The 14,119-nt window shown below is 45.2% G+C and overlaps 1 protein-coding gene across 1 annotated transcript in view; it reads left to right on the top strand.

Moving 5' to 3' along the window:
* SORCS3 (sortilin related VPS10 domain containing receptor 3) overlaps positions 1-14,119 on the top strand; it is a 461,180-nt gene that overhangs the window by 234,888 nt on the left and 212,173 nt on the right. The gene's annotated exons all lie outside the window — the stretch shown is intronic.

The following is a 14,119-nucleotide window of genomic DNA, read 5'->3' as shown; positions in this document are numbered from 1 at the left end:
CATTCTTACATCATAAGCTCTTTGGAGCAGGCCCCGTCTTTCTGTTGGTGCATGTACAGCCCCTAGCACAGCGGGGTTCCGGATCGCTGACTGGAGCATCTCGGTGTGACTGCCATACAAATAATAAACAATAACATCACACTTTTGCTTCTGAATCTTGGCTTTGGTCTCCCACTCTGTCCCCAATGCAAATTCCATGGGCTGCCTTATTTCCTCTCCCTCCGCCCCCAGTGTCGTAGCTGGTTGATAGGAGGCCAAGGCTGCGGTTCCAAATGCGGGCTCTGTGCTCGCTAACCCAACCCGCAGTTTGCTGCCATCCATTGCCAGCGCGCCCGTTAGTCATTTATGATCTGTTCGTTTTTCTGACATTTGCCTCCCGAGCAGTTGGTGGGGAGCTGAGTTCTGCAGAGTCCTAAAGCCATTTGGCGGATGGAAGGTTTCTTTGGACCCTTTTTTCTTATTATATTGACACTGTGATAAACCTGTGTGTGCCGTGAACTGACATGCGCTGTTGTGATCTTGAAGAGAACGTATTTATAACAGCAAGGCAATGGGTAAGTTAGAGCCACAGGGAAGGAATAATAGAACCATTTCTTTCACTGTCTTTTATTTCTAATCTTTTCCTTTGGCCCAGTGAAATCTATTTACCGAATGGCCGGTGGCTGTGCAGCCACCACGGAAGGGAGGTTGCATTACCTGGGATCCAAATTGAGTTGTCGTCCTCCCTCTGTGCACTCGTTCGCTGCACCCATTACTCTCCTTGGAACGTTCCTTTGTGAGGCAGTGCTCGGAAAAAAGTGCGTATCCAGTAAGAGCCTCCAATGGGGAGAGTCTGTCCTTTGTTGTAGGATTGAAATCGTAGCTTTAATACGGTCAGCTGAGTGAAACACCCTCCTTTATCGTTCTAATGTTGGCTCCTGTGATCAGGGCCCCCTTGTGCATTGTCTGAATGGACCCTGTTGCCGTGCGCTAAAAGTTCCCCAGTAGGTATTGCTCTGCTCCTGTCTCAACGCAGGTTGGATCAAAGTACACCACGGAAGCTTTGATACGCGGCAGCAAGGTCCACCTGGCCGGGTAGTGCATGACAGGCTGGTGCAGGGTAGTTTTACACCCCAGCTTGCCTCGCACTAATTCTTTGTTAAGACAAGCCCCAAGGTTGGGAAGGAAGGAAGCGGTGTTACCCTCCCTTTATAGATGGGGAACTGAGGAAAGAGAAATGAAGTGACGTGCCACAGGTCACATAAGGAGTCTGTGGCAGAGCTGGGAATTAAACTCAGGTGTGTTGAGCCTTAACCACAAGAACATCCTTCTTTCTTCAAGTGTTGGTCTCTTAAGGTCCAACCCTGCAAACACTTAAGCATGCGACTCGCTTTACTGAGTAGGTCCCTTTGAAATTACTCTCCTAACAAGAGTTACATAGGCTATGGCTACATTAAACTGAGAGACGTTAGGTAGGTCGATAGAAAAAATTTTCCAGCAACCTAGCACCGTGTCCACTGGGGTAAGGTTGGCTTAACTATGTCGCTCAGGGGTGTGGATTTTTCATACCACTGAGTGATGTAGCTGAGTTCACCTAATGATTTAGTGTAAACCTGGTCTTATATGCTTGAGGAACGAGGCCCTGAGGCTCTTTGGCAATGTCATTGTAAAGTAGAAGCTGGAGCAAGGAACTGGAAGGAATCCAGGACTCCTGAGTTCTCGTCTCAGCCTCTTGCTTTGTGAGTTTGGGCAAGTCACTTTCAGCCCAGATCCTCACAGGGAAGTTAGGTGCCTAAATCCCTTTTGGATCTGGGCCATCACTCTCTCTGCCTCAGTTTGACCCTCTAGAAACAGGAGATATAACATCTCTTTCTGACCGGGATGTTGGTAGCCTTAATTCTTCAGAGTTTGTAAAATGCATTGAGATCCTCATATGCAAGCTTCTGTGTAAAGACAAAGCAGTCGTTATTAGAACTCTCTTAAAATATGGACATAATTTTAGTACTCCTTAACTCGCTTTGTTTTTGTTATTATGTTATATTAATGAATGCTTTCATCATATCTATATCTATCTATCTATCTATCTATCTATCTATCTATCTATCTATAATCATATTTTTTGTAAATTAAGCCTTGGAGATTAAATTCTTTAATGGTTGTAAAGCTCTTTTGAGATCCTTGGCTGGAAGGCATACACAACCAATAAAAAAGTACTAATAATATTTTAGAAATACTAAGCATTGTTTATTATTATTGAAAGAACATCTGTTTTTCTGTTGTCTCATCTGTTCTATTTTATTCCATTACTGTGGTTTCTGGGCACCTTCTTAACTCGTGGTCTCTGGCATCCTTTCTCTCTCTAAGGCAGATTTTAATTTTGTTGCCATTTACTCCCTATCCTGCACTGAGCGCTGTGAAGGTGGATCCCTGCCCCTGAGAGGTCTCCCGTTGGCTTCAATCATCCTATACACCCGCCTGGGCACTATTCACACAGCTCTCAGTGCAGGATTGGGACCCAAGTTAATGTGACACCTTAACCCCAAATTTCCATCCTCCTCAAACTGGTCATTAAGAACATAAGAATGGCCATATTGGGTTGGACCAAAGGTCCATCAAGCCCAGTATCCTGTCCTCTGACAGTGGCCAATGTCAGGTACCCCAAAGGGAATGAATAGAACAGGGAATCATCAAGTGATCCATCCCGTCGCCCATTACAAGCTTCTGGTACACTGAGGCTAGGGACACCATTCCTGCCCATCCTGGCTAATAGCCATTGACGGACCTATCCTCCATGAATCTATCTAGTTCCCTTTTGAACCCCGTTCTAGTATTGGCCTTCACAACACCCTCTGGTAAGGAGTTCCAGAGGTTGACAATGCGTTGCATGAAAAAATACTTTCTTGTGTTTGTTTTAAACTTTCTACCTATTAATTTCATTTGGTGGCCCCTTGTTCTTGTATTATGAGAAGGAGTAAATAACACTTCCTAATTTACTTTCTCTATACCACTCATGATTTTATAGACCTCTGTCCTATCCCCCTTAGTCGCCTCTTTTCCAAGCTGAAAAGTCCCAGTCTTATTAATCTCTCCTCATACGGAAGCTGTTCTATACCCCTAATAATTTTTGAACTGTTTCTGAACCTTTTCCAACTCCAATATATCTTTTTTGAGATGGGGCGACCACATCTGCATGCAGTATTCAAGGTGTGGGCGTACCATGGATTTATATAGAGGCAATATGATATATTCTGTCTTCTTATCTATTCCTTTCTTGATTATTCCCAACATTCTGTTGGCTTTTTTGACTGCCGCTGCACATTGAGTAGATGATTTCAGAGAACTCTCCACAATGACTCCAAGATCTTTTTCTTGAGTGGTAACAGCTAATTTAGACCCCATCATTGTATATGTATAGTTAGGATTATGTTTTCCAGTGTGCATTACTTTGCATTTATCAACATTAAATTTCATCTGCCATTTTGTTGCCAGGTCTCCCAGTTTTGTGAGATTCTTTTGTAGCTCTTCACAGTCTTCCTGGGACTTAACTATCTTGAGTAGTTTTGTATCCTCTGCAAATTTTGCCAACTCACTGTTTACCCCTTTTTCCAGGTCGTTCATGAATATGTTAAATAGGACTGGTCCCAGTATAGACCCCTTGGGGACACCACTATTTATCTCTCTCCATTCTGAAAACTGACCACTTATTCCTACCCTTTGTTTCCTATCTTTTAACCCGTTACCAGTCCATGAGAGGGATCTTCCCTCTTATCCCATGACTGCTTACTTTGCTTAAGAGCCTTTGGTGAGGGACCTTGTCAAAGACTTTCTGAAAATCTAAATACAGTATATCCACTGGATCTCCTTTGTCCGCAAGCTTGTTGACCCCCGCAAAGAATTCTAGTAGATTGGTGAGGCATGATTTCCCTTTACAAAAACCATGTTGAGTATTTCCCAACAAATTATGTTCATCTATGTGTCTGACAATTTTGTTCTTTACGATAGTTTCAACCAGTTTGCCCGGTACTGAAGTGAGGCTTACTGTCCTTTAGTTGCCAGGGTCACCTCTAGAGCCTTTTTAAAAATTGGTGTCACATTAGCTATCCTCCAGTCATTTGGTACAGAAGCTGATTTAAATCATAGGTTACAGATGACCTGCAATTAGTAGTCCTGCAATTTCACATTTCAGTTCCTTCAGAACTCTTGGGTGAATACCATCAGGTCCTGGAGATTTATTACTGTTTAGTTTATCAATTTGTTCCAAAACCTCTTCTAATGACACATTGTAACCCCAGAGCTGTGAGTGGTGCTGGAGTGAGGTATTATTTGGAGTACGTTAAACATGGAAAAACACAGATTCTTGTAGCATCTTACTTTGAAAGAACAAACAATATTTAAAATGTCAGTCACTTATTTCTTTTGTATTTATTTTTAAACATAATTAACAAAACTCTCACATATGGTACCCTGTAAAAGGGGGAGTTGAAAAAGCAGATATATATATATGCTTTTTCAGCTCCCTCTTTTACATGGTGCCGTGTGTATATATATATATACATACACACACACACACTTTGTCTCTCTCTCTATATATATAGCAAGAGATTTTGTATCTAGAGAGAGAGAGAGAGAGAGAGAGAGAGAGAGAGAAGAAGTGTGTGTTTGCAGGTACATACACAGAATTACATTAAAAGAACTTTATGGTTGCAAAGTGAAGCCCTCAGTAGTTAGGAAAAGCCAGAAATAAGGTTGTTGGTACAACCTTAATTCAGCCTCCTTGTGCATTATGATAATCTTTAATTACATGATCACATACTATTTTTCCACAGGACCCCTGCCTCATTCAGTGCACAGGATGGGGGTGCTCACTGAATGAGCAGCTATTCAATATTTTTTTCTTATCCACTTTGTTCAATGTGTGACCCAGATAGGATGACCAGACAGCAAGTGTGAAAAATCTGGACAGTGGGTGGGATGTAATAGGAGCCTATATAAGAAAAAGACCCAAAAATCGGGACTGTCCCTATAAAATCGGGACATCTGGTCACCCTAGCCCCAGACCTTATTTACTGTACACTATTCAAGAACATAACGGCCATACTGGGTCAGACCAATGGTCCATTTAGCCCAGTATCCTGTCTGATGACAGTGGGCAATGCCAGGTGCCCCAGACGGAATGAACAGAACAGACAATCATCAAGTGATCCATCCCCTGTCGCTCATTCCCAGCTTCTGGCAAGCAGATGCTAGGCACACTCAGGGCTTGTTTTCATTACCACGGTAAGTTGACCTAAGTTACTCTACTCCAGCTATGTGAATAACTTAGCTGGAATCAATGCAGCTTAGGATGGGCAACTTATCCTGGTGTCTTCACAATGCTGAGTCAATGGGAGATACTCTCCAGTCGACTTCCCTTACTCTTCTTGGAGAGCTGGAGTACTGGGGTCAACCAGAGAGCACTATGCCATCGATCTAGTGGGTCTTCACTAGACCCACTAAATCGATCCCTGCTGGATCTCCCTGGTAGTGGAGACAAGCCCTCAGTATACATGTTTCCACATGGTGTTGCACCCTTGCCCATCCTGGCTAATAGCCATTGATGGTCCTATCCTCCATGAACTTATCTAGTTCTTTTTGAACCCTGTTATAGTTTTGGCCTTCACAACATCCCTTGGCAAAGAGTTCCACAGGTTGACTGTGCGTCATGTGAAGAAATATTTCCTTTTATTTGTTTTAAACCTGCTGTCTATTAATTTCATTTGATGACCCCTAGTTCTTGTGTGAAGGAGTAAATATTTCTTTATTCACTTTCTCTACACCAGTCATGATTTTATAGACCTCTATCACATCCCCTTTTAGTTTTTTCTTTTCCACGATGAAAAATCTCAGTCTTTTTAATCTCTCCTCGTATAGAAGCTGTTCCATACTCCTACTCATTTTAGTTTCCCTTTTCTGAACCTTTTCCAATTCCAATATATCTTTTTTTTTTTTTTTTTGAGATGGGGCGACCAGATCGGCACACAGTATTCAAGAAGTGGGCGTCCTATGGATTTATATAGAGGCATTATGATACTTTCTCCCATGTTATCTATCCCTTCCCTAATGGTTCCTAACACTGTTTGCTTTTTTGATTGCTGCTGCACATTGAGTGGATGTTTTCAGAGAACTCTCCACAATGACTCCAAGATCTCTTTCTTGAATGGTAACAGCTAATTTAGACTCCATAATTTTGAATGTATAGTTGGGATTATGTTTTCCAATGTGCACTGCTTTGCATTTATCAACATTGAATTTCATCTGACATTTTTTTGCCCAGTCACTTAGTTTTGTGAGATCCCTTTGTAACTCTTCACAGTCTGCTTCGGATTTCACTACCTTGAATAATTTTGTATTGTCTGCAAATGCTGCCACTTCACTGTTTACCCAGAAATGATCTGGAAAAAAGGGTATGTTGAACAACTCTGGTTCCAGTAAAGATAACTGGGGGACTATTTACCTCTCTCCATTTTAAACACTGACCATTTATTCCTACCCTTTGTTTCTTGTCTTTTAACCAGTTACTGACCCATGAGAGGACCTTCCCTCTTATCCCATGATAGCTTACTTTGCTCAAGAGACTTTGATGAGGGACCTTGTCAAAGGCTTTCTGAAAGTCCAAGTACATTATGTCTACTGGATCACCCTTGTCCACATGTTTGTTGACCCCTTAAAGAATTGTAGTAGATTGGTGAGGCATGATTTCCCTTTAAAAAAATGTTGACTCTTCCTCAACAAATCATGTTTGTCTATGTGCCTGATAATTTTGTTCTTTATTATAATTTCAACCAATTTGCATGGTACTGAAGTTATGCTTACTGGCCTGTAATTTTCAGGATAACCTCTGAAGCCTTTTTAAAAAATTGGTATCATATTAGCTATCCTCCCATCATCTGGTATAGAAGCTGATTTAAATGATAGGTTACATACCACAGTTAGTAATTCTGCAATTTCACATTTGAGTTCCTTCAATACTCTTGGGTGAATCCCATCTGCTCCTGGTAATTTATTAGTGTTTAATTTATCAATTTGTTCCAAAACCTCCTATAATGACACCTCAGTCTTGGACAGTTCATCAGATTTGTCACCTAAAAAGAATGTCTGAGGTGTGGGAATCTCCCTCGCATCCTCTGCAGTGAAGACTGAAGCAAAGAATTCATTTAGTTTCTCTGCAATGGCGCTATCTTCCTTGAGTACGCCTTTAGCACCTCGATCATCCAGTGGCCCCACTAGCCCAAACTCTGCTGTGAAGACAGAATTATTAATTTCTTCATAGGCACTTCTGTGGAATTCATTATTTTAGCATCCAAACGCTTTACTGACCTTAATGAAGTTACTTGTGTAACACTCCTTTGAGATGAGACAATATGATCCACATTATACAGATGAGGAACAAATGCCCAGACAGATTCTGTTCAAAAGTGTCCTCTAATCTTTGGTGCCCAAGTTGAGGTGTCTAGGACCTGGTTTAAATTTTTGGAGTACGTAGCATTTTATGCCACTTTGTTGTTGTGCAGCTGTGCTTTGAACCCAGACTTTAGTTGCAGCTGTGAGTGCTGAGTCCTACAGGCTCAAGTTTGGTACCCAGAAAATGAGGAACACAAAATTAATAACCACCTCTGAAAAGCCTAGTATAAGTGACTTGCCCAGAATCACATGGGAACTCTGTGGCAAAGGTGGGGTAGAATCCAGTTTCACAGGGTAGCATTCAACTACATTAACCAGGAGACCATCCTTTCTCTTCCTGCCATCCTCGGTCTTAGTCACTATGTGCTTTCAAACTTCTGCAACAAGTGAGGCAGGGGATCCTACAGGCAGCCACATTTACTAGACAGCCCTGACTTTGATGTGTACAAAATTGATAAGGGAAGCTAAAGACATTAGGGAAAACGCCATGGCTGGCAGGACTAAGGACAATGAGGAGTTTAAGTATATGAGAAGCAAAAGAAATTCTAGAAAAGGTATAGTCCCATTATTAGATGGAAATGGTAAAAAATTTTTAAAAACGATGCAGAAAAGGCAGAAGTGTTCAGTAAGTATTTCTGTTCTATATTTGGAAAAGAGTAGGATAATGTGGTTGTATTACATGAGAATGTTGAAGTACTTTCCAGTCCAATAGTAACCATGTAGGATGTTAAACAATCTGGTATGTATAAACATTTTAAAATCAGTAGGCCTAAATAACTTGCACCAAGGGTCCTAAAAGAGCTGGCTGAGGACTTTTCTGGCCTACTGATATTCATTTTTAATAAATCTTAGAAGTGCTAGAGACTGGCAAAGTGCAGGTGACACTGAAACACACCAGGAGCTCTTACTGCAAAAGAATCACCAGTTTAGCGGCAAAAATTAAATACCTGATGAGCTATTTTGGGGGTGTGAGTGGTGCACAGCGGTGGATTTCGCCCCAAGTGCAGAGGGGCCTGGTTTAGGGCCCAATCCTGCAACCACTTACACACCTGAGTAACTTGACGTCAGAGGGACAACTCTTGATAGCCAATCCCAAATGGGTCACCCCCGGGTTGGAGAGGCAGAGGAGTGTGATGATTCTTGCTGTTGTGTTCGAGATAGCCAATGATACAGCATTTGTGACTGTCGCATTGGAGCACTTCATAGTCATTCATGGATTTTCATGCTCTCAACACGCCTGTGAGGTAGGTATTTATTGTTAGCAAATTGTTGGCTCGTTGCTGAGCACGTGTTACCAGCCAGTCAGAGGCACCAGAATCCCTCCAGCTCAGGCAAGAGAAGAACTGCTAAAGATCAGAGGGCCCCTGGCTCAGAGCTGGCTGTGGAGAAAAGGCTTGGCAGCTGGGACTGAAAGGCCGAGAGCTGGGCTGGGAAGCAGCCTGCCCTGGCAAGCGTGCCAGTGGTAGTCGCAGCAGGTGGAGTCTTGGGAGTGGCCAGCTAGGGTGACCAGATGTCCCGATTTTATAGGGACAGTCCCGATATTTGGGTCTTTTTCTTGTATAGGCTCCTATTACCCCCCACCCCCGTCCCAATTTTTCACACTTGCTGTCTGGTCACCCTATGGCCAGCCCCCAGAGGGGCCACATGGACGGGTCAGACCAAGATGGCTGCAAGGCTTGCACTCTGGCCTCAGGACCCCCACCTTCATGCTGCCATGCAGGACTGGCCGTCGGAGCTGCGCTGGGCCCTGTGTCTGCTGGGTTTCTCTCTCTTATTTTGGAGCTGTTGCAGCCATTGGGCCTGGGGCAACTGCACTGCATATTCCTGGCATATTCTCAGAGCCTAGGTCAATTGACTTGGTCTGGTTTATGCCTTGGCCTTTTACCAGTATCCTGGGAGTACCCCATTGTGCTAGACCCCAAGGATTCCCACTGTTCTGCAAGGTAGACCCCTGGCCTCCAACACTCCAAAGCTGGGCCTTTGGGCTTCAGCAGGCCCTGTCTCTGTCCATGGTTCCCTGCAGCTAGTCCAGCCAAGCCAGACTCCTTCAAGAGACCTTTTCCCTCCTTCAAGGTGCAGAGCTCGTCAGTAAATATCCGCAGTGATACCAAGCAGCCTTTTCAAAAACCCATAGCCAACTGGAAAGCCCTTAGAGTAACGCTGCGAAGCAGAGGTTAAGACCATTCATTGTGGCCGAAGCCAGAACTCCTCCAAGCTGGTCTGCTCTAGAATCCATCCTTGGCTCTCTCTTTCTCTGTCCCTTTGCCTCTGAGCCCCAAGTGACCGCTCTGGGAGTCCAGTTCTTAACGCAGCCCCCGACATCTTCCATCCTTGTTGCCCTGCTGCGTCCACCCGTTCCGCTGCCTCTGCAGCTAGGTAGAGAGACAAGGCGGGTGAGGTGATATCTTTTATTGAACCATTTCTGTGAGGGAGAGAGAGAAGCTTTCGAGCCACACAGAGCTCTCTTTCCCATCTGCACCTAGGTGTTAATCTTCGTTCCTTGGGGTTCCCGTTGTCTCTGTAGGGTTTTCCATTCAAATGTGTTGATTCCAGCCCAGCTTTTGTTGTCTCATTAACACACCCCAGCTGGCTACCTGACCCATACACACCTAATGGCTCCTGCTCTATTCCAGAAGAAACACTTTAACCCCTCTGCCTCTGGTGCATCACAATGCAAAGTGTGATGGGCAGAGGCATATTGTTCATAAAACTCTTGGAGAAACTTCCCACATTCATTGCATGAGTCAGGAACACAGCAACTTGATGCTTAGTCTGGCCGTTGCTTTGATGATTGGGGTGGGCCAGCGCTGCCTTGATTGTGGCTTAAGAGTTATCATGGTTACATTAACAAAGCTGAAATGCCAGTAAATATCAGTGTGGATGTGCTTTATTACCCAGCCCATCAGTGGGGTCTAACTCAGAGGCAAATTCTTAATGCAGGGCCGGTTTAGAAGATTTCCTTCCCCCAGCCCTTCTGTTTCCCCCTGAAATGCAGCTTTCTCCTTTACTGCTTCAGCTCCAATACTATATTAATTTATGAAGTATGAAAAATGAGGTAGTTTTGAATTAACCAGGAGGGGAAGCGGTGCTTTGCAGTCAGCAGAATAATCAATCAATAATAACGAGTCAGCATGTTCTGTTATTAAAAAGGAGGAAAAAAAATAATAGACGGGGTGGAGAGCGGCTCTAGGAACAGGGATGTCGGTCCTTGGGGGATTGGAGCACGATTGTGCCCTAGATTTCTGGAGATTGAAATTAATACACTAGGGCACAATTATGTTTCTTAAAAAAAACCCAACCCCAAACTATCTTTCCATTTAATTCTTTTTCCGAAACAATGCAATAAACCAAAGAAACTCAGCACTGTTCATATGGAAAATTCTCATCTTTAATGAAACACATTCACTCTTGCTAGATGTCCCCGTGGAAGTAACTAAAAGTGCTTAGTGTAGCAAAGACTGCAGCATAAGGGAGGAGAATGGCACTGGGAGGATAAGGCACTGGGCTGGGATTCAGGAGGTCTGGACTATGTCCCCCATCTCTGACACAGGCTTCCTGTGTGAATTTGAGCAATTTGCTTATTCTCTGTGCCTCGGTTCCCCCTCTTTAAAATGCAGGCAGAGCTTTGTATGTCGGGGCAGGGAATGTTTCTTACCATTTGTATAAACCGAGTCAAGCACAGTGGGTCCTGGATCCCAGCAGGGTCCTCTCAGAGTTAAATTGATAGCTACAGCAATATTAATAAAGGGGCAGTGTGTCTTAAAGAGCTGTCACTGAGCAATTTATGCACACTTGACAAGCTATTCCCCTACCAGCTCACCTGTGCGCCTGCCACCTTTTTAAGATGCAGCTGCAGTCCTTTTACATCAGCACGGCTATGATCAGCCCTTTAATGTTAGAAAATGCTCTATCCCAGCATGCACAGGGTCTCCTGGAAAACCTGAGATGGATGTGTTGGGGGCAGGCTCTATTTGATTTTGTTCCAAAGTGCTGGTTTGAATCTCAGAAAAGAACCTTTCCGGGATTTAGAAACCTGCACGGTTTCTTTGTGCACTCGTCAGAGCTTCGTGAGCACCATCCATCTTGAACTGCCCCGCTCCTCTGTACACAAACAGACATTACTGCATCCAGAGGAGGATAAAGATTAGGTTACAAGCGCTGCGTGGATAAAGCCAGGAGAAACGTGGCTCTGATTTTCTGATTGAACCGTAGCATTAGCATTATTGCCAGCTTTCATGCTCCTTCCTGACGGAGCGGAGATTGGTGCTGCCATTTGCACTGGGTTTCACACCCCGGTCATGGTTACCGTCCCCTTTATGACCAAAAAAAATGTATCTAACCATTTTTGGCTCCTGCTACTGACACTAGCCGCGATCATCCAATGGGAACCCGAGAAACAGCCGAAGCAGGGCACCCAACCTGACAACGCAGTTGAGCGCGGAGAGCTGGCATGGTGGGAGTTGAAGGATGGATGGAAACAATGAGGGGATGAGGAGAGGTGAAGAGCTGGGGATTTGGGAGGAGGTTGAAAGGTGCAGGTAGATCACCAGCTTTGTGTTTACGACGCACAGGCAGCGTCACTTCCATTTGCAAGAGCCCTTGTTTGGGGGAAACAACAAAAAAGACGCACACGCTACAGGGTGTGTCTAGACCAGTGGCCCCCAAGCAGTGGGGCAAGCACCCCTCTGTGTGTGTGGGGGTGAGTATGGTGGGCCCAGGCCAGCCGCCACGAGGGGCCAGGAGGGAGCGCCTCCCAGCCTTGCTCTGCCCCAGCCCCGGCCCTGGCTCCCAGCCCCATGCCCACCCCAAGCCTTTGCCCCTGGCCGCAGCTCTGTTCCCGTCCCTGTCCCCAGACCCACCCCCAGCTGTGTCTCCTTACCTCTGTCCATGCCCCGCCCCCCCCGCACCTAGGATCAGTGGCCCCGCTCCCAGCCCTGGCTCCCGGGAGGGGTGTGTGGACAGGGGTAAGGGTGGGCGTGACACTGAAAAGTTTGGGGACCAGTGCCTTGGGTGGGCTTGTATGTGGGTGGCTAGTCTGTGCTGCAGCCCATGCCGCAATGTAGACATATGCCTGGGGTTCTTCATTAGTGGCGGAAGAGAGTGCAGTGACTAGGAGTGATGCTCTGTACCTCGGGAGAACACCCAGCACTCCCATGTTCATCCTTGTAAAATGATGGTGTGGTATCCAACGCAAAGTTTGTATGTCAGGTGTCTTCGGAAGGCTCATGATGCCTTGAGCATTGTTGTTACAGTGATGTTATAGTAATGTTGTAGGTTATAATTTCATGTATGTCGTTATGAGGCCGCAAATGTATCCTCCTGGCTTAAAATAAGCCCAAGCAAAAACTCTCCAAGAGCAGAGAGACAGTTCACACCTCATCAGGGCATGTGTGGGACAAATCTGGCCCAGCCTCAGAGGAACAAAGGACACTGACTTAGGCAGCAACAAAAGAATCTGTTGGATTCTCAAGGGAGTCACCCCCCTTCCCTTGGTCAGTTTGGGACTGCGATGAGGTAATGCTCACCTGACTCTGAAAGTGTGTGTGTGTGTGGGGGGGAGGGCACGAAGCCAAGAGGGAAGAAAGGACATGATAAAAAGGAGAGACATATGCCATGCTCTCTCTCTCTCTCTTCCACCTACATCTACAGACACCATACCAAGTGATTGAAATGCTGATCAAAGGGGAGAGCCTGGCTGAAAAGCAACCAGCCAGCCCGTGGTGAGAAGCATCTATGTTTATAAGGGCATTGAAAGTGTTAAGTTCAGCTTAAAATGCGTTTTGCTTTTATTTCATTTGACCAAATCTGACTTATGCTTTGACTTATAATCACTTAAAATATATTTTTATAGTTAATAAATCTGTTTGTTTGTTCTACCTGAAACAGTGCATTTGTTTTGAAGCATGTCAAAGATTCCCCTTGGGAGAACAAGCCTGGTGCATATGAATGTCTTTGTTAAATTGACGGACTGATATAAGCTTGCAGCGTCCAGCGGGCATAACTGGACACTGCAAGATGGAGGTTCCTAGGGTTGTGTCTGTGACCGGAGATATTGGCTAGTGTCATTTGGTTGCACAATCCAAGGAGCAGATTACATGCCAGAGGCTGAGCGTAAACAGCCCAGGAGTGGGGGTTCTCACAGCAGAGCAGGGTCAGGCTGGCTCCCAGAGTCAAGGATTGGAGTGACCTAGCAGATCACCGGTCCAGATAACAGCAGAGGGGAATGTCACACCAGGGCTTGGTTCATGCACATCTGGGAGCTCCTGCAAAACCATTCACTTGGGACTGAGGCTTTACAGGATCCACTGTGACCCCCTCCTTCCGACCCACTACCCCTAATCTGCCCCTACACCAGGTAGGGTAGGTGGGCTCAGTTCCCTTGGGAGTAGCTCGGAGGAATATCTCCAGAAATGGGTTGTGTTTATGGAGGGAGCTAAGGGACTCTGACCCCATGACCCTCCTGGCCCCTTTATGTGCCTCCAGAGGCTCCCCTTCCTCCACCACATTCTTGTCTTTGCCTAGAAGGCCTTCACCATTTTGCCTAACCTGGCTCTCAGATCTGCTAACCCACCGAGCTATCTAACTCACCTCCCCTCACCTTCACTCTTCCAATGAGGCCAGCGAAAGCTGGTCAGATGCTTTCCATCGAAATGGAGATTTTCACATGGAGGAAAACAAAGACATTTTCATTTTCGTCACC

This window comes from Trachemys scripta, chromosome 7 (assembly GCF_013100865.1).
Source record: "Trachemys scripta elegans isolate TJP31775 chromosome 7, CAS_Tse_1.0, whole genome shotgun sequence".
NCBI classification, from domain to species: Eukaryota; Metazoa; Chordata; order Testudines; family Emydidae; genus Trachemys; species Trachemys scripta.
This window is presented reverse-complemented; position numbering and strand designations above follow the sequence as displayed.